General features: G+C 35.8%; 1 pseudogene; it reads left to right on the top strand.

Annotated features, from left to right (window-relative positions):
* Positions 1-393: 393 nt before the first annotated feature.
* Positions 394-20,618, top strand: part of LOC105734631 (fatty acid-binding protein 5-like) — a 34,100-nt pseudogene continuing 13,875 nt past the window's right edge.

The following is a 20,618-nucleotide window of genomic DNA, read 5'->3' as shown; positions in this document are numbered from 1 at the left end:
GTCGGCAGTGGGCACAGTTTTAAAAACCTATTGGATACTATGTTACCTACTACCTGGATGATGGGATCCATACTCCAAACTTCAGCATCCCATCATGTACCCATGTAACAAACTTACATATGTACTCCTTGTATCTAAAATAAATGAATTTTTTTAAAAAACAAAACAAATAATATCACAAGGATTCTCCTGTTCTCTCCATGCCTCAGCATTGTTTTCCTCCATGTAGACTTGAGCTTCTCATTAAAATTATGTCAGCAAAAGATTTGAGCCTATCTGTCATTGGCCTGAATTGAGTCACTTGTTTATTTCAGAACCAATCAGCATGGTTAGGAAAATGTATTTCTCTAATTGTCTTGGTTTGTTTTGAATAGCATGCTTATCCCTGAAACCATGGATGAGGTAAGCCTCTCTTCAACCACATGGATTAAAGAGTGAGGAAGGGAAAACGTGCCTTCCCCCCAAAAAACAGAGCATTATAAGTAGGTTGTAGGAGGAATAGATACCAGAAAAAAAGAAAAAATGACATATACATACAGCACTCATCTAAGTTGCTAACAAAAAAAAAATATGTATAACCAATGAAAAAATAAATAAGGAGCATATAAACATAAGCATATTATCTTCAAAAATCATCTAGTTTTGGATTTGGTTTTAGAGTACAGTAACAGGAAAAGTGAATGGGTGATAGATATAAAGGAAGCAGGAGAATTTCACCTCCATATACTCAATAGGGTTTGATAATTGCCCTATTCTGTTTACATTTAATAAAAAAAACTGGAGAAGTTGGAGAAGGTCTGTATCTTAGCTCAGGTCTGTATCTTAGCTCCACATACCATAGACTGTGTGGCTTAAACAACAGGCATTTATTTCTTACAATTTGGAGGCTAGGAAGTCCAAGATCAAGATGCTAGCTGATTCAGTCTTGGTGAAGGCCTTCTTTCTGGCTTGTGGACAGCCACCTTCTCACTGCACTCTCACATGACCTTTCTTCAGTGTGTGCACATCTTCCTCTTCTTAAAAGGGCACTAATCTCATTGCATCACAAGAGCCCCACCCTTATAACCTCATCTAAACCTAATTACCTCCCAAAGGGCTCACCTTCAGACACCATCACATTGGAGGTTAGAGCTTCAATATAGCAATGTTGGGGAGACACAAATATTCAGTCCATAACAGCTGCAAAACAGTTATAACTAAATTCAAAAGTCAAATAAATAGCCAAAGAAATGAAGTTTATTTAGTCATTCTTCACACAGTGAAAGTCAACAGAATCAAAGATGGTTAATCCAGTCTTGCACCCAGAAAGAGCATTAGTCTTAGGGAAGCTTAATCTGCACATGCAATGAAAAAAACACTCTAGTACCACCTCCAAGATTTCTTGCTTCGAGCAGGAGCTAGTAGTAAATTCAACAAATCAGGGGAAAAACCTCAAAGGGTACTGTTCAGCTAAATTCTGTCCCATAGGCAGGAAGTCCAAGCACAAGTGATTACACTTAATGGAAGTAAACTGGTCAATTAATTGAAGAATATGACATTAAAACCACCTTTTAAAATCCACAAGAATATCTGATAATTATGTGATTGAGGGAAGCTGGAAGTACAAGATATAAAATGAGTGATGTCAAAAAAGAAAATAAAATTATAGGTTACCATGCCAATCAGGGCTTTTAAAAATATGTTTTTAAAGCTTAGATATTTAGCTCTTGCAAGACTGTCATTTTCATTTGCTGGATCCACAGAGTAAAAACAGGGTATGAGAAGTGTTTCCTGCAATGTCTAGTTCTTAAAATATAAAAAAGAGTTTAAAACGTATAGAAAGTAATAAGGAAATAAGTAATCCTGCTTAAAACATGCTAAAGAGCCCTGTCCAAGCACTGTATTTTCACCATGGTTTTGCTTCAAGGTCAGTCTCACTGACTGAAGTTTTCAAGTTTAATGCCTGTTCTGATGACAGCAACAGCAGACACAACATATTCTTGGTGCCCCAGAACAAAGTGACACCCCTACCCCTGGCATCAGAAGGTTTGATTTCTAAGCCCCATTCAGCCAAAGTCAGCAGATAAATCACTTAATACTATGAAAGAGGACTACCACTGAGCCAAACTGATGGAGAGGAACAGGGGAGCAATTGTGCTCAATAACACAGCACACAACCTGGGTTTGCAGGCCGCACGTGGCCCAGGATGGCTTTGAGTGCGGCCCAAAGCAAATTTGTAAACTTTCTTAAAACATTGTAAGATTTTTTTTTTTGCGATTTTTCTTTTTTAGCTCATCAGCTATTGTTAGTGTTAGTGTATATCATATGTGGCCCAAGACAATTCTTCTTCTCCTATTGTGGCCCAGGAAAGCCAAAAGATTAGACATTCCTGCTAAGTACAACATTCTGAAGATACGTCCTAGTCAGATATTTTCATTGACCATCCCATCTCCAACTAGTCCTTCATAACTTCTAATGTGACTTAGGATATTTAAATAGGGTTATAAGGTGAACTTGCACAGTCATAATCCAAATCTATATTAATCCATTAGTAGAAAAAATGTCTGTCAACCAGTTAAACTTAGGTATTCACTCATTATTTTAAAAATCGTATTTCTGTGAAGAATAAACTGATATTAATATGGAATAACTCAAAATCTAAGATGTATATAAACAATATTAACAATGATATTATTTTTAGTTTTGTCTTAAAAGTCAAAAATAAAACTAATTTTATTTTCCGTACATCTTGATGTTCATTAAGTTTACTGTACTACATTTAACATACTCTAGAGTATGCATTATGTTGTACTCTTGTTTTTAATTTTTCTTGTTTCTCCAATTACATTTTTAAGAAGAGATTTTATTTTTAGAACAGATTTACAAAAAATTTACATAAAATTGTGAAGATAGAATTCCCATATTCCCTACAACTAGTTTCCCCTATCACTAACACTTTAAATGGTTTATTTTAGTTTGAATTGCTTTTATTTTCATTTGATTTTTATTTTTAATCAATATAACTGATATATGTGATAACATAACCAAATAGTACTAAAAAGGTGATAATCAAATTCATTAGTCTTTGCTGCATTTTTCCCCATGGTAATCATTTTCATCTGTATGGCTATTTCTTCTAGTTACTTCTGTTTCTAAATAATGTATATATACTGAAATTTCTTAATTTATCAGTATTAGGATATCTGATCATTTTTTCCAAATGCTTCATTAGATCACACACCAATCAACAGTACTTTCTAACCCTTCTAGTGTTACCAGAGAATCCATCCATTTCATTTCTTCCCCCTATTTCTATTCCAGAGTGTCCATTCTCTTGTTCCAGTCTGCAACTGGTAGGCTCTCTAGGATTGATGCCTAGCTGAAATTTTCTTCACTAATTTCCTCTGCTGCATCCCCTGTCTATCTCTTGGACTCTGGGGCTACATCTTTCTTGAGTAGTGCCCTCATTCTGTTGGCACAGATATATATCAGTTGTTTCCCAAGACTCAAAGGAGATGATTTTTTTTAAACTTTCCTTCATCTAAAATTGTTTTTATTCTGCCCTCACAACTGATTAATGGTTTTGCTAAGTATAGAATTCTAGAGTGAAAACCAATTTCTCTCAGAATTCTAGTGGCATTATTCTACTGACTTCTATCACCAATATTTCTGTTGAGATGCCCTCTGCCATTCGATGTATGGTATATGACCTGGTCTGTCTGGAAGCTGGCAGCATTTTCTCCTTAATCCTGGGGTGCTAAGAATTTTTGAAGAGTTGCTTTACAAGGGTCTCTTCATTCACTGTCCTAAGCACTCAGTGGGCTCTTTCAACTTGGAGACTTGTGTTCTAGCATCTTCCTCTCTGTTTTCTATGTTCAAAAATTTTGTTGAAATTTCTTATCTGTTAAAGACCACATTCCCAAATTTTGCCAGAAGTTTTTTGAGGTAACTTTTTTTTTTAGTGTATACTCAATCATCAACTCTATTGGCATGTATATTGACTTTGAAATATGACCTAAAACTTTGGAATATATAGCATTTCAAGTCAAATAATAAAGCTACTTGAAGTAAACCTGATCACTTGAGCTGAAGTTATCCAGTTTATCCCTCTGTCTCCCCATATAATTGGCAGCATAGGACTGGTTAAGTAGATTAGGGAAAATTTATATTTTAAAAAATCATGTTATTTTGTCATGTTGTTGTTCTAAATCATTTGAAAATAAGTTGAAGACATAATGACTTTTACCACTAAATATTTCAGTGTGCATTTCCTAGGAACAAGTCATCCTTTCACATAATGTTTCTACATGTATGACCAGTAGATTGAAGGAACAAGATAAGCTCTTGCTAAAATTAATCATAAACATAGGAATTCTGTATATAATGTATCTACACTGGACATGGTCCAAGGAGATTTAATGGTAACAATTAAGCAGGGCCTTTTGGTAATATGATTGCACTTCTTTTATCTTATGACAGAGTCCCCATAAAGCTCTAAAATATAGCACATGGCATGACCATCCAACATCCAGAATGGTTTCTAAAGCCCAAATCAACTTACATCTTATTACTGGTCTTCGATATGCAAAGAATTCTAACGTGCTATATTTAAATGTTGGTTTGTTCTGAATGTATGCCACCCCTTCTTCTTACTCTATTTTAAAAGCTGGAGCTGTCCTAATTTATGAGTATGAAAAAAAGATGACTGTATTTGGACTTGCTATTTAAAACTCCTGAATATAATTCTCTCCTTCATATGTGTTTTGGAATTTTCCCCTATCAGAAAGTTTATCAGGGTCAAGATCTGAGAATTGAAAATGTTCTATACAAAGGAAATGTGGTTTACCTAAATCTTATAACTGTCGTGACTTAAAAACTCTTTTCTAGTCTTCAGCAAGGATTTTAGACAAATTTCATTGAAATAACTATTTTAATTCTAAATAACACAACTAAGTTATTAAACAAGAACTAATTTTTAAATGATTTCTGTCAACTAGAATAATTGTAATTGTTTACTGTGAAACAAACTGTGTAAGCAATCACAATGAGAATATTTATAAAAACTTGATAAAATTTGATTTTTTTTTTTTAAGAGACAGAATCTTGCTCTGTTACCCAGGCTAGGTAGAGTGCAGTAGTGTGATAATGGCTCACTCCAGCCGTGAACTCCTGGGCTTAAGCAGTCCCCACACCTCAGCCTCTCAAGTAGCTGGGACTACAGATGCCTGCCACCATGCCTGGCTAATTCATTTTATTTTGTTTTTAGAGATGGGAGCTTGCTACATTGCCTAGGTTGGTCTTGAACTCCTGCCCCTCAAGTAATACTCCTGCTTCAGCCTCCCAAAGTGCTAGAATTACATGCATGAGCTACTGTGCCTGGTCAAAATTTGAAAATAAATACTAAGAATATGAATGTCAACTCAGTGAAAAGGCAGTATATTACCATAAGAAAGATTGAGAGAAAATGAGTTAAATAGATATCTAAAATATTTGAGATTATTTCAAAGATAAATAAATATTGTAAAATTATTCATAGCAGCTTTGCATTTTTATGACAGATGAAGGTCAGTGCTCCATTCACTTAAAAGTGTTTAACAACACCTTAACCAATGTGGTGGGCATCTATTGTTTGTGTCTGCCAGGCATTCACTCCATGTGGATATGGAGAGTTTCTCAGTCAGAGAACCTTGCTCTCCCCTGGCTTCAGGAGCCAAGACAGTCCTTAGACCAGTCAATCTTCATACCTTCTTCTGTTCACAAAGATTGGTGGCAAGCTAAACCACCAAGCTAAACCAGGCCCCAGATGAGATCCAATATATGGATCCCAAAGAGTCTCTCTTCCTCTGATTTCAACTTACAAAGACCAGCTAAAACTAGAGCAGCCAAAGGCCATCTTTGACTACCACATGCAAAGGACCTGACCCAGAGAAATGATAAATTGAGTGACCGAGGACAAGAGAGCCAGGAATCCTACTAAGGCCCTGAATTCAGCTAGACTAAAGCTAATTCCACACCTAACCTTCCTAGTTAAAAGAATCAATGAATTCTTTTTTTTGCTTCAGCTAATTTGAGCTGGATTTCTGTCACTTGCAATGAAGCATCCTAATAGATCAGGCAAGGCCTTTTCAAAACACATGGTATAATTAAGGCTCATATAAGTACACTTGAACAATAGTGGCTCCTAAATTGTACATTTGCCAAATAGAGATTATAAAGTTATATGAATATAAGCTTAATTTTCTTATAACTTTGTAGACATTTCCATTACTCACATATAAGCAGCCCCAGATTGCCTATTGCCAAGAAGAGAAACTGCCTGTGGTATGTGGGGGGAAAAGAAGAATTCAAGAGGGATCTCAACCCAAAGGAGCATAGACTTCACTGGCTCAGTGTCTGTACATTACACAAAAAGACTCTTAGGTTAGTTTAGTTCAGATTCAAAGGTGCTGTATTGATAAAGAAAGCTCGGGAAGTATATTTGAGAATGTGATTCAGAAACTGAAAGAAAAGTCTTGAGAGGGGGCATGAAATTAATTTATAACAGATTCATGTTCTAACAATATAAAAACATAATTCTTGACAAAGTATCTTACGCTGTAGGTTTGCTCTTTGGGAAAATCTGAAATATGAGAAATACTCATTATGATTTGGAATACAATAAAGAGAATTGGTTACTCAATATCAGCCAAGTTCTTTATACAGTCCCAAGTGTTATATACCTTTCTCTTTTATTTCTCTTAGGGAAGTAAATACACCTTTTTACTACAGTGTGAGGAAATCTCATTGTCCAAAGGTTGGTTGTAACTAGCAGGCTGAAATTCCTCTGTTCCATGTCTGACATGTGAATTCTCTCTTGCAGGCACATTCCTTAAGCTGATCTTTGGGGTCATTTTCCTTCTTGATTCTTCTTTCCCTGTTAACTTCTTGCTCAGAAGAAATGGGTTTCTAGACACAGGTAATCATAGAAATAGCACAAAATTTGCAACATTATCTTTTAATGATTTGTTTTCACATCCCTCTCTATAAAAGCATCTGGTATCTTTGTCTTACCTTTGCTTAATAGTGCCTCACAGTGTCTGGCACAAAGTGAATACTCAATAAATGTTGACTCAATGAACAAAGACAACGTTCAGTCTGAAAAGGATCTTGAAAATGAACTGCCACCTTATACTGGGAGAAAATTGAGGGTCTAAGGATTTAGATGATGTGCCAAGAAGACAAAATTAATCAGTGGTAGTCCAAAGTCTAAGTCTCTTGAATTCTAATCCAATATTCATCCACTAACCCAGAATTTTTAGCCATTTTTAATAAGGTCTACATGGGAGACATTTTCTCAAAATATAACCTGAAGTGTGATAAATTTGAAGATATCACTACAGTCCCTAATCCAAGAATATCAATTGCTTTTTTTTACAAAAAAGATAATTTTTAGCAAACATCACTATCTGAACTCTTTATTAGTCGTAAATTTTTTGAGCTTATACCTCAAAACAGATGGTGTCAAACTAGTATGTTAAGAGAACAAGGAAGCACTAAACTAGGCTTATATATATAGGTCTTTTCCCTGAAGACAACAAAGCCACCTCCTTGGTTTTACCTCAGACTCATTCTTCTTGCAGTTTTCAGCTCTTGAGTTGGTATATCCCTGTGTTCTATTCTCCATGGTTATGGACATGTACCTCCCTTGACTATACTCGAAGCTGGAAATTGCATCTTTCACCTTTGTATCTCTAGTGCCTACTACACAGCCAAGCTCCCGACAGATGTCAGTTTATGAAACAAGTGTGGACAACTGGCTACCCACATGCAAAAAGATAAGCTTAGACCCCCTAATTCACACTATATATAAAAATTAAATCAAAAAGGATCATAAACTTAAATGTAAAAGCTAAATAACAGCATAGGAGAGAATCTTGAAGACCTTAAATTAGACAAAGATGTTTTTAGATATGAAACTAAAAACATGTCCCATAAAAGAAAAAAATTGATAAATTGGACCTCATCAAAATTTAAAACTTTTGTAACCATAAAAGATATCACTAGGAAAATAAAAAGACAAGCAACAGATTGCATGAGGTGTTTGCAAAACAGATGTCTGATGAAGGACTTATATCTAGACTATACAAAAAAAAATTCAACACATTTTTTTAAAAGACAAATGACCCAATCAAAAGATGGATAAAACATGTGAGCAGATAATTCACTAAAGAAGATATGCAAATGTAATGGCCAATAATAATATGAAAAGATGTTCAACACCATTTAGTTAGGGAAACAAAATGAGATACTACTTCACATCCACTCAATTGGTTATAATAAATAAGGTGACAATAGTAAATATTGCTGAGAATGTAGAGAAATGGGAACCCTTATATGTTCCTAGTGGGAATATAAGATGGTGCAGCCACTTTAAAAAACAATTTGGCAGCTTCTCAAAAAGTTAAACATAAAACTACCAAATGATCCAGCAATTCCACTCCTAAGTATTTACAGAAGAAACATAAAAACATGTATCTGCACAAAGACTAGCATATGAATGTCCATAGCAGAATTATTTGTAACAGCCCCAAACTGGAAACAATTGAAATGTCAATCAATCAGTGTGTAAGCCTGGTGCCATGGCTCATGCCTGTAATCCCAGCACTTTGGGAGACCAAGACAGGAGGATCACTTGAAATCAGAAGTTTGAGAACAGCCTAGGAAACACAGCAAGACCCTGTTTCTACAAAAAAATAAATTAGCCAGGTGTGGTGACCAGTGCCTGTGGTCCCAGCTACCCAAGAGACTAAGATGGGAGGATCGTTTGAGCCTGGGAGTTTAAGGTTGCAGTAAGCTATGATCACACCAAGCAAATCTAGCTTAGGCAACAGAATGAAACTGTGTCTCTTAAAAAAAGTGTGGATATACTGAATATGGCATATCCATACAATGGGATACTATTCAGCAATAAATGCTATGTCATGGATTGAACCTCAAAAAGTTATGCAAGGGAAAACAAGCCAGACACAAAAGACCACATGTCATACAATTGCATTTATATTAATTGTCCAACAAAGGCAAATATATAGGCAAAAAGTAGATTAGTAGTTTCCTGGGTCTCGGTATAGGAATGAGAATAACTATAAAAAGGCATGGGGGTCTTACTAGGAGAACAAAAACGTTCTTAAACAGATTAGTCAGTAAGTTACTAAAAATATCAAAAAAGACATACAAACAGCCAATAAACAGGTAAGAAAATGCTCAACATCACTAATTGTCAGAGAAATGCAAATGAAATGCCATCTAAAACCAGTCAGAATGGTTATTATTAAAATGTCAAAAAACAACAGATATTGGTGAGAATGTGGAGAAAAGGAATGCTTATAAAGGGTTGGTGGGAATGTAAATTAAGATAACCTCTCTGGAAAGCAGCATAGAGATTTCTCAAATAACTAAAAATAGAACTACCATTTGATCCAGCAATCCCACTATTGGGTACCTACCCAAAGAAATCATTCTATCACAAAGATACCAGCACTTGTATGTTTACTGCAGAACTATTCACAATAGCAAAGATATGAAATCAACCTAACTATTTATCAGTGGAGGATCAGATAGAATGTGGCATATAGATACCATGGAATACTAACTACTCAGCCATTAAAAAAAAAAAAATCAAATGTCATTTGTGACAACATGGATGGAACTGGAGACCATTATCCTAAGTGAAATCACTTGGAAATAACTCAGTATCCTGCCCTCAGAATGCTGACTGTTTGGTGGAAGAGAGAGATTCAGAAAATTATGACATAGGGTTTCTGAGGATGGCAAGATCCTACTGGAGCAGGTTGGGTAATACCCAGAAAGTCTTCCTGGAGAAGATGCCATCTGAACAGGACACCACATGACAGAACTCTCACAGACGGAAATGAGCAGTACAAAACCTCCTTGACTGGGATCAGTGGGTGGATACATCTATTCTGAGTGCTTTGAGCTATGGATCTTTGTTCCTGATCTTTCTCTTCTCTTGCCAAACCATGTTCACCTGCTGTTAGCTCTGTTCTCATACCCAGCTACTCAAACAAACTTGGGCAGACAAAGAGAAGCTGGAGAAATAATTGAGCTTTCATCTGGAGCACTGTGATTAAGTTATCTCCACGTCATCAATATCTGATTGTGTGTTAGAAGGTACTATTTCACAAATGCTGTTATTCTCAAATTTAAGTTCCTGACACCCAGAGATAGTGTCACAGAGAGGAGGGCTGAAAGAGCAGTAGGGGAAGCCCTGCCAGAACCCAAGCATTCAAGGTCTAGGTAAAGACACCCTCTTTAAGATAAACATGTCAGACCCATAAGCACAGCTTCCCCTGGTAAATATGTGAATAAAAAATCAATACACAGTGTCTTATATTTGACCATGCATGGAAAATGAATCCTAACTTTAGGGGAAACCCACTGAACCAAAAGTTTGACCCTTAGAGAATCTGTTGAGTCATTGTACAGAAAAATACTACTAAGTTTGCTTCTTTGGTTCCAAAGCATTATACATTATACATTTTGAGATTTTTTTTTTTAGCAATATAAATATGTAACGTATCATTATTTTCAATATTCCTGTCTTTTTTTTTTACTATTTCTTATGTGATGAACAAGTTTAGCCATTGCACCAATACTTAACCATGTGCCAGGCACTGGACTAACATCAGTAAATAAGGAGAAATAAGGATGGAAAATGTGTACGGGGTTCAGGTATAGTTTAATGTTTATAGAAGTGTGATCTATAAACCATGTGCATCCAAATCACCTGAAAAGTTATTAAAATGTAGATTCTTGGGACCCACTCTATCTCAAATGAATCCGAATCTCTGTGGGTAGAGCCGAGGAATACACATCTTAACAGGTGATTATTACATATACTGAAGTTTGAGAATCATTAGCATGCTAGGAAAGACACATCATGAACAAGTGTTACATGTGTATAATAATAGACAATAGATGTATAACAATAGACATCTCCATTTGTTTCCATGGTAAGTATGTGCCAGAGTGCCCTTTTATAATATTCTCAGTGTTGATATTTTACACACACACACACACACATACACACAAGCTTCTAGAGTAAAAAGTATCCAAAGAAGCCATTATAAAAGCATCACTATCCTGAAAATAATTATCACTGTTAAAGGTGGGCACAAAGGAGGATGAGATTGACTCACAGAATCAGGAAAGTTATCACAGAGGAAACACTTGAGTTGGCTTTGCAGCTAGAGCTTGAAGCCCATCTGGTCTGTTTTGAGGCATTGTCTGAGGATTCTCTTAGTATAACACTCCAGAACTGGCTGAATGAAGATGCTGCCACTGCTGAGCCTAAAATCTGCAATCCACTCTGGAGCCAGCAAAATGATGCCTTGTGACCACCCTTGTTCGTCCTATATCTCACTTCTAAGTAAAGTCTTCCTTAGTGTAACAGACTGGTTTCACTGAGTTCATATAACTGGTCACTAGTTTGGGGGATACAGAAACACAGCTTTTTGTTTTAGTTTTTATGCTACCCTGGGAAAGTGAAGTTCATAATGAAGGCAACTGTGAAAATATGAAGGTCAAAAGATTTTGAGCTGCTATGATCATATGTCTACCATGTAGACTATTAGAGCAGCTATGATGTCATATGTCCACCATATAGATTATCTCCAAAACCTAGGCTTTTAGCCACCCTGCCCCATGACTTCTTACTGTGGCTAGGGGTATGTGGTATTCTCATTGCCCAGATCTGGGTCATGCATTGGATGAAGGAGTTATTTGGAGTAGAAAGGGATGAGCACTTCACAACACAAATTCTAACCCCCAAAAAGATTTAATATAACTATTTCCAAAGCCACGTCCCTTTTATAATATGGAAATGGTTTGCACTGGACCCACCCTGACAACAGTAAGTAGATGGGAATTCAGGAATCCTTTCCTTGGCTAATGATCTGAGACCACAAGACATAATTGAACCTGTTGATCTGTTGCTTCTGAAATCAACAGCAATCTAATATCAAGTATGCCAAGACTCAAATCTTCATTTTCCACATAAAAACTTCAGCAGTATTCCAATTTGCTGAAACAATTCAGTAGGTCAACTCATGTAATTATCTGAGCTTGTATCTTGAAGACAACTTGGCAGGCTTACCAAGCTGCAGACCAGCTCAAATCAAAACATTATATATGAATCATATTAAAGTTTGATAGAAGAAGCAGGTAACTACTGATTCTTACCAATGGAATTTCTCAGGGCAAAGCTATTTCTCCTCTGTTATGTTATAAAAATTAGGAACTCAACAGAATGCTTGTTTATATGTTTAAGCAGATAGACCCCATGCAGTGTGGGATGAGCTCCACTGGGGTCAGGTTGATTCTTATAAAAATGTCAGCACTTACAAGCCTCATTTTAAAAATCATACCTCAGTCCTTCTCCATGGACCTCAGCCATGCCTCCTTTGTGCTTAAGCTCACATCAATTATCTTAGTCAGGTTATTGACATCTGAGAAGCTGCTCCAAGGGGTGAAACAGAAGCTATGTACTTTATTTTAGCTCCTCAGCATAAAATGATTTATTCATGGTCAGTATGAGAGTCAGCCACATGAAGAATACTTCTAACTTTTTAAAAGTTTTTTGAAAAGTATTGCCCAGTGTGATATTTAATGTCCTTATGTGATGATTCTCACAGAAAATTACTCCTTTCCGCTTGTTAAAATATGTAGTCTTTTGACAGGTTTCTGACTTTTCCATTTATGGCATAATAAAAAGTATATAGCACATGCAGTTTTCATTTTTGTATCATCTGCCAGGAACCTGGAAGCTAAATTTAGTGCTCAACTGCAATAATTATCTTTAACTGTCTTTTAGGTACAATTAACTTTTTTCCTTTATTATTTGGTTCATCTTCTTTTAATAGTGTCTTATTAATTTCAGTCTTAAATTCTTTTTTCAATGTATATCTCTGAGTTAAATTTAACATAAAATTCACTTATTTTAAATATACAGTTTGATGAGTTATCAGAATTGTATATAGTCATGTAATCATCACTACAATCAAGTCATAGAATATTTCCATTACCCCAAAAAATTTCCTCTTTGCACTGATAATCCTCCACCTCCACCCTTCCCCTAACACCAGCCTCAGGCAAACGCTGCTCTACTTTCTGTAGCTATAGTTTTACCTTTTCTAGAATGTCAAATGAATGGAATCATATGGAATATAACATTGTGACTTCTTTTAACATAAGGTTTTTGAAATTCATCCATGTTATCAATATTTCTTTTTTATTGCAAAATAGAATTCCATAGTATGATTATACCATAATTGATCAGTTACCCAGTTGATGGATAATTGGATTGTTTCATTAGAGGCCATTACAAATAATGTGGTTATAAATATCCACATATAACTCTTTGTATGGACACATATTCTCATTTCTCTTGGGCAAACACTACAAAGTTGGAGGGTGTGGGGTCATATAGTAAGCATGTGCTTACTATGTAAGACAGTAACAAGTCGTTTTTCCAGGGTGGCTGAACCACTTTGCAGACCCACTTGCAAAGTAGGAGAGTTCCAGTTGCCCCACAACTTTGTCAATGCTTGAGGTTGCCAGGCTTTTAATTTTAGCCATTCTAGTGAGTGTGTAGTAGTATCTCTTTGCAGTTTTAATTTGCATTTCTCTGATAAGTGGTGACATTGAGTACCTTTTCATGTGCTTACTGGGCAAACTTTGATGTTCTTTTTTGAAGTGTCTGTGCAAATCCACTGCTCAACATTGTTTATTTTCTTATTATTGGCTGTGAGAGTTCTTTATATATTCTGAATTCAAACCTTTGGTCAAAGATACGTTTTGCAAATACTTTATCTCAGCCTGTGGCTTGCCTTTTCATTTTCTTAATGTATCTTTCACAGAATAACATTTTAAATTTGGGAGAAGTCCATTATTGATTGTTTTCTTGAAAGAATCATGATTTTTGTGATCTATTTAAGAAATCCTTTCTTAACCTAGGCTTTCTCAAACTTGGCACTTCTTGAATTTTGTTGTAGGGGCTCTCTTGTGCATTGTGGGAGGTTTATCAGCATCTCAGGCCACTACCCACTGGCTAGCAAATGCACCCTTTCCATTCCAGTTGTGATAACCAAAAATGTCTCCAGATATTGCCAAATGTCTCTTGCAGTACAAAATCATCCCTGGCAAGAACCACTGGTTTAACCCAATGCTACAAATATTTTCTCCTATAATTCTTTTTCTAGAGGGATAGCTTTAGCTCTTACATTTAAATCTACAATTTATGTTGAGTTAATTTCTGTGGAGGGTCTAAGGTTAGGATCAATGTTTATTTTTTCCATAAAGATATTCAATTGTTCTAGTATCACTTGTTAGAAAAAGTATCCTTTTCCCCACTGAATTACCTTGGTGCTTTCGCTAAAAATCAGGTGATCATATAAGTAAGGGTCCATTTCTGAGCTCTCTATTGTGTTCCACTGCTATATCTCTATCTTTATGCTGATAACATGGTCTTGATTATTATAGCTTTATAAGTTATGAAATCAGGAAGTCTATTTTTTAATTTTTAAAAAGTATTTTTTCTACTTCCCACACTACACTAATGTAAAAAGTCTAAATACCTCATTTTTTTTTCAAAATTGTTTCGAATTTTCTAGGTCCTTTGCCCTTCCATAAATTTTAGAATAAACTCAACAACTTTTTAAAATAAACTTTTTATTTTGGAATAATTTTAGATTTGCAGAAACATTGTGAAAGTGGTATCATTCTCACATACCCTTCACCCAGTTTTCAGCTTCTCCTAATATTATTATCTTACATTACTGAGGTACATCAGTCAAAACTAAGAAACCCACATTGGTCTATCACTACTAACTAAACTAAATACTTTATTTGGATTTCACCAGTTTTCCATTAATGTCCTCTTTCTAATCTAATCTAGAATATCACATTGCATTTAGTCATCCTGTCTCCCCAAGCTCCTGGTCTGTGACAGTTCTCAGATTTGCATTATTTTTCATACATGACCTTAACAATCTTGAAGAGGATTGGTCAGGTATTTTGTGATATGTACCCCAGTTTGGTTTATCTGATGTTTTTCATGGGTTTTCAGAAAAAAAAAAAAAAGCATAGAGAAATACCCCTCTCATCACATAATATCAGGAGGCACCTGATATCCACATGGCATCACTGATAATGTCAATTTCTTTTTTATACGCTTGCTAGGATTTTGATTGGAATTGAAATGATTCTATATATCAGTTGGGAGGACAATTGTCATCTTAATAACATGGAGTTTTCCAGTCCATAAAATCCATTTAGAGAATTCTCTTTAGAAGTTTCTTTAATTTCCCTCACCTTCTTCAAGCATGCATTTCTTGTCAGGATCCATATGCTTCTGCTCACTATTCTGAACCTTTAGCTTTTGCATATTGTTACTGTAATTTCCCAGAGTCTATAGTTCTTACCTGCAGAAGGTTAGTGCAGTGAGATCTAATTCATCTGTTACTGAAAATAGAGCCCAACATTGCCTCAAATACTTTTTAAGAAAATTGATACACAATATTTGTAAATATTTATGGAGTACAAGTAATATTTTGTTACATACATAGAATAAGTAGTGATTACATCAAGTATTTGAGTATTTACAATTTCTATGTGCTGGACACATTTCAAGTCCTCTGTTCTAGCAATTTTGAAATATAAAATACATTGTTGGCTGGTCATGGTGGCTCACGCCTATAACCCCAGAACTTTGGGAGACTGAGGCGGGTGAAACACTTGCGTTCAGGAGCCTGAGCCTGAGACCAGCCTGGTCAACATGGTGACACCAGTCTCTACTAAAAATACAAAAATTAAACTGGTGTGGTCATGTGCGCCTATAATCCCAGCTACTCAGGAGGCTGAGGAACAACAATCTCTTGAGCCCCAGAGGCAGAGGGTGCAGCGTGCCAAGATCACACCATTGCACTCTAGCCTGAGTGAAAGAGTAAGACCTTTATCTCAAAAAAAAAAAAAAAAAATACATTGTTGTTAACTATAGTCACCCTACTCTAAACATTAGAAAGTATTTCTTCTATCAAACTGTATGTTTGTACCCATTAACTAGCCTGGAAAAAACAGACAAATTTAGATTATTATCCTTAAAATACCCTTAGAGTATGGGCATCATAACAATCTGTGCTAAACCAACCTGCAGTCTTAAAGTTCACTAACAGCTAGCAGACACACAGCCTGTGATTGTGAAACAAGCTTTCTCTGTGTGAAAGGATTAGACAATATGGAATTAACAGCTTCATACTTGGTTAAAATTTCAAATCATAAGAGACCAAGCATAGGAGAACCATATATTTAAGTCTTTACAAAAATTATCCAACGTCCTTGTTGTGGCAAAATGGGCATCTTTCTGTGCAGTAATAAATTTTTGATGGTAATACAGTTCAGTTAACTTTTTTGGAAAGCAAATGCACAAAAGCCTTTAAATAATTCATATATTTGACCCAGTATTTCCACTTCTAGGACTCTCTCCTGTGGAGATAACATTAAATAGAGTTAGAGGGAAGAGGGACCCTTAAGTACAAATATGTTCCCTAAAGCATTGCTTATAATACTTTTCTAAAATGGGCTGAGTGTGGTGGCTCACACCTGTAATCCCAGTGCTTTGAAAGGCTGAGGTGGGAGTATCACTTGAGCCCAGAAGTTCAAGGTTACAGTGAGCTATGACTGCACCACTGCATTCTAGCCTGGGTGACAGTGAGACCCCCATCTCTAAAAATAAAGATTAAAAATTAATTAAAAAATGATACTATGTAAATTATCCAATAAGAAGATAAATGCTTATATTCACATAATCATTTTTAAACATTTATAAAAAGTTTTTGACATTATAATGTTAAGCATATATGATATGCTGTATGAACTCAATTCTAATTTCTTTTAAGTGTAGAACAAAAAGATTAGAAGATAATATAATAATTTTAAAGGTGACTGGTGGGACTATAGATATTTCCTTTTTCTTCTTTCTACTCACTATTTTTCCATAGTAAGCCAAGAAAATGATATTTTTAATATTATAAAAACATACCTTTTTATTGAATTTTTGACCCAGAAAAAAAACTCTGGAATACCAGTTCACCCCTATACTTTATTGACAAGGAAACTTCCTCATCAAATCGTTTAAACTCCCTGTACCTCCTATTGATAAGGAAACTTCCTTTAAACTATTTGAGCTCACAAAGCAAGTTGGCAATACTCTGAAACTTACATTTCCTGACTCTGTACATGATACCATATTTCGGTCATTTTGCTCTTTTCCAGACTCCATTTCTAGGGTTAAGGGAACAGGCATTGTTTACATCAGCAATATTTAATTAAAATAATTTTTAAATTATTAAATAAAATATTTCAAACTTATTTTTAACATGAATGCTCTAGAATCTGGAAAATGGAAGAAATCTTAGAGTTGTGTTTCCAGTGAATATTTGAAAAGGTGAGTAGAAGTGGAATTTTATTCTAGAAAGCATTCTAGTTTTGAGATATAAGGGCCTAATAAAGAACCCATACGACGTTTTATTTATTAAAAGCTCACTATTCTTTTGTTACAGTTATTACTGTTTGTTTGCAGTTGCCCAAATAGAAATGACAGAGTACAACATGATCCTGTAAATCAGGGCTTTCTGTTATGAATGGGTCCATTTTTACTGTTCACCTCTCAGCTAATAGTATAGTAACGGATAATTATCTACTAAATCATACATTGGACACAACGATCTTTAACTGAACTTCAAATATCCCAAACAATTTTTCCTAAAGTCTTTCTAAATAGAGAAAAAAAAGACATTTATAGCTTAACAATTCATATCCCTGGAAGATAATCCGATGGGAATATGTAAGGTTAATAGAGTGTTTATCTTATCAAAGGTGATCTGGTCTGTTTGACTTACTGTTTGGAGTCCAGCTAATCAGTCCTATTTACTAGTTTAAGAATGTTCAGCAATTAACAGTGTTCAAACAGCACCAATCTGCTATGTTATTTCAGCTGGGAATGAACCAATACAGCTTCCTTTCTAAAAATAAATGATAGCACTTTCTACTCACTGGGGAGTTAGTCCTTAGTCCTTTAGGTATGTCACACTGTCACGGTGCATAACAAAACAAAAGAGTATGAAACGTCTAAATAATTAAAAACCCAAAAGATATGCCATGCTCTCAGTTTAAAAAATAATAATAAACTAACTTTTCCAACAGAAACATTATTGCAGGAAGACAAAACAAATATAAAGTGAATTTAAGAGGTAGGTTGTGGTCTCTTTTCCATCAAGAACCACTACCTTCCTTGTTTTTAAGACGGCTTAGTTATATTAGCAGTTTTTAACACAGGGCACCTCAAATCAACATCCGTTGCTTTTCAGACTTTGACACTTCCCCAGCTGCTAGGCCTGTGCTTAACTAAACAAGTACAGTAGCACAAGTGGAACATTTATGTAACATAGGAACTATAAATGTTCTTGTAAAAACAGGCCCACACGTTCCAAAAGATATGACAAAGAAACAAGAGCATTACATTTGTTAAATAGCTTTAAAATTTCTATGAGGAATGTATATTTTTCTTCTACTTGCTGAAGTTAACAGTGTCATATCATCTGTTTGCTGACAATAAAATGTCCTCTCTAAATAATTTTTTAAAATTCACTGAGCATTTATTGGGTGTTAGATTATATTCTTAAGACTTTACATGTATTCCGTCACTTATTCTTTTCAATAACCTTCTCAGGTGTGGAGACCAACATTTATTCCCATTTTGCAAATGGAAAGACTGAGACTTAGAAAGGTAAAGTAACCTATCCAAGGTCAGTCAGCTAGTAAATACTTTTGAACTCAGACCATCTGACCTCAGAGCCTCCACTATGGGCAAATCAAAATAATACTAAGGAGTTTTTTGAATAGAAGAGCTATTAAAATATCTGAAATAAACATTACAGATAATAAAATCATAAAACATGTCCTATGTATGGCTTTTCTTTTCTCACTGACAGACATTTATTTAGGGACTTCCTTTATCATTGCCAGCTCCTTCTTTCACCTTGTGCCCCTTCCTTTTCCATGACATGCACTTTTCCATGACATGCACGCGCGCACACACACACACACACACACACACACACACACACACACACTGGCAGCTTCACTGTATAGTGCCTGTGGTAGGAACAAACAGGGCAGAAAGAAGTTAATGTTCTACTTTAACAAATGAACTAAATGGTAAGTGTAGCCCCAGAACTGGTGGGAGGGAAGGGAGGAAAGATCATTATTTGTAGAATTGATTAGATGTTCCCACTTGCTTGTTTACTTCTAGGTAAATTCATTCATGGGTATATGGAAACAAGCAAAAATGTCTCTACATTAGGGATGATTCCTGGTTTTCTTTGGACAGAAAAGTATTTTCTGCTATTTACCTGACCAAAGCTAATGTAGTGGATTTTCCAGAACACAGTTAAAAATAAGTTTTCCCTTAATAAACTCGGATCTTAGTAAAGCAGATCCTGTAGATCAGCACTTTCCAGTCCCTAGAACTTTCTGCAATGAAGGAAACATTTGATATATCTGCTGTCCAACATGGTAGCCAGTAGTCATATATGGCTGCTGAGCCCTTTAAATGTGCCTTGTGCAATTACAGAACCAAATTTTTAAATTTAACTTCAAATAGTCACATATGGCTAATGGCTATCATATTGGACAGCACAGCAATAGACCCATCTCAATTACAATTCATTAAGTATCTATGGCATGCTTACCTTTGAGGAAGATACAATTTTGTTCCAATTTTACAGATAGAGAAACTGAGGCTCAGAGAGATTAAGTGACTTGTCCATGGATTTACAACTAATAAGTGGTAAATTCTGGATATTACATCTACATCTGTCCCTCTCAAGGCCTGATGCTTCTATACAACCTGTGGTTCTCAAAACTGGCTGCATACTAGCTGGTGTGCTCTTTAAAAATACTCATCCCCAGGTCCCACTCCCTAGAAATTTTTGTTTAATTGGTTGGAGGCAGGGCCCAGGCATGTGCATATCTCTGAAACTTCCATTGTACAACATTACCAGTGTGACTGAGGCTGCCTATTCTAGTACAGGAAAACTATTTCCAAAAGGTAGTTGTGATGAGGTTCTACCTCCTCTCTCTAGCATGGTTAACAGGTTAGTATTGAAAAACAGAGAGAGAAAAAAAGTGAGAGAAAAAAAAGGGTCTCACGCCTTTGTTTTACAGATCAGGGTGTGAAACCAAGAGAGGCTATTCTGAGCTAAGGTGAGGTCACAGAGCTGGTGTTTGTGATGGAGCTGAGACCTGGACCCAGGTATTGAGTTATAAATGCTCCAGCTTCTGAAGCTGTGGGGGCAGCAAGGGTCCAAAGGTTGGGAAAGCTCAGCTCAGGGATTTAAAGCCCCAAGCGGCAATCAGAAGCTCAAGGGCAGATAGGCTATAAGTGTGCAGCACTAAGGCCAGAACCCTCAGCTGTCCAGGCTTGTTGGCTTCATCCTCTCCATCCCCTTTCTATCACTCTGAAGGTCCTTAGGAGTGGTCCATAGGCCTCTGTGCAGCATTTTTTACTCTGCCAAGGTTACTTACA

Source organism: Aotus nancymaae, unplaced genomic scaffold (genome assembly GCF_030222135.1).
Source record: "Aotus nancymaae isolate 86718 unplaced genomic scaffold, 86718_ANA_hifiasm-v0.15.2.pri h1tg000014l, whole genome shotgun sequence".
NCBI classification, from domain to species: Eukaryota; Metazoa; Chordata; class Mammalia; order Primates; family Aotidae; genus Aotus; species Aotus nancymaae.
This window is presented reverse-complemented; position numbering and strand designations above follow the sequence as displayed.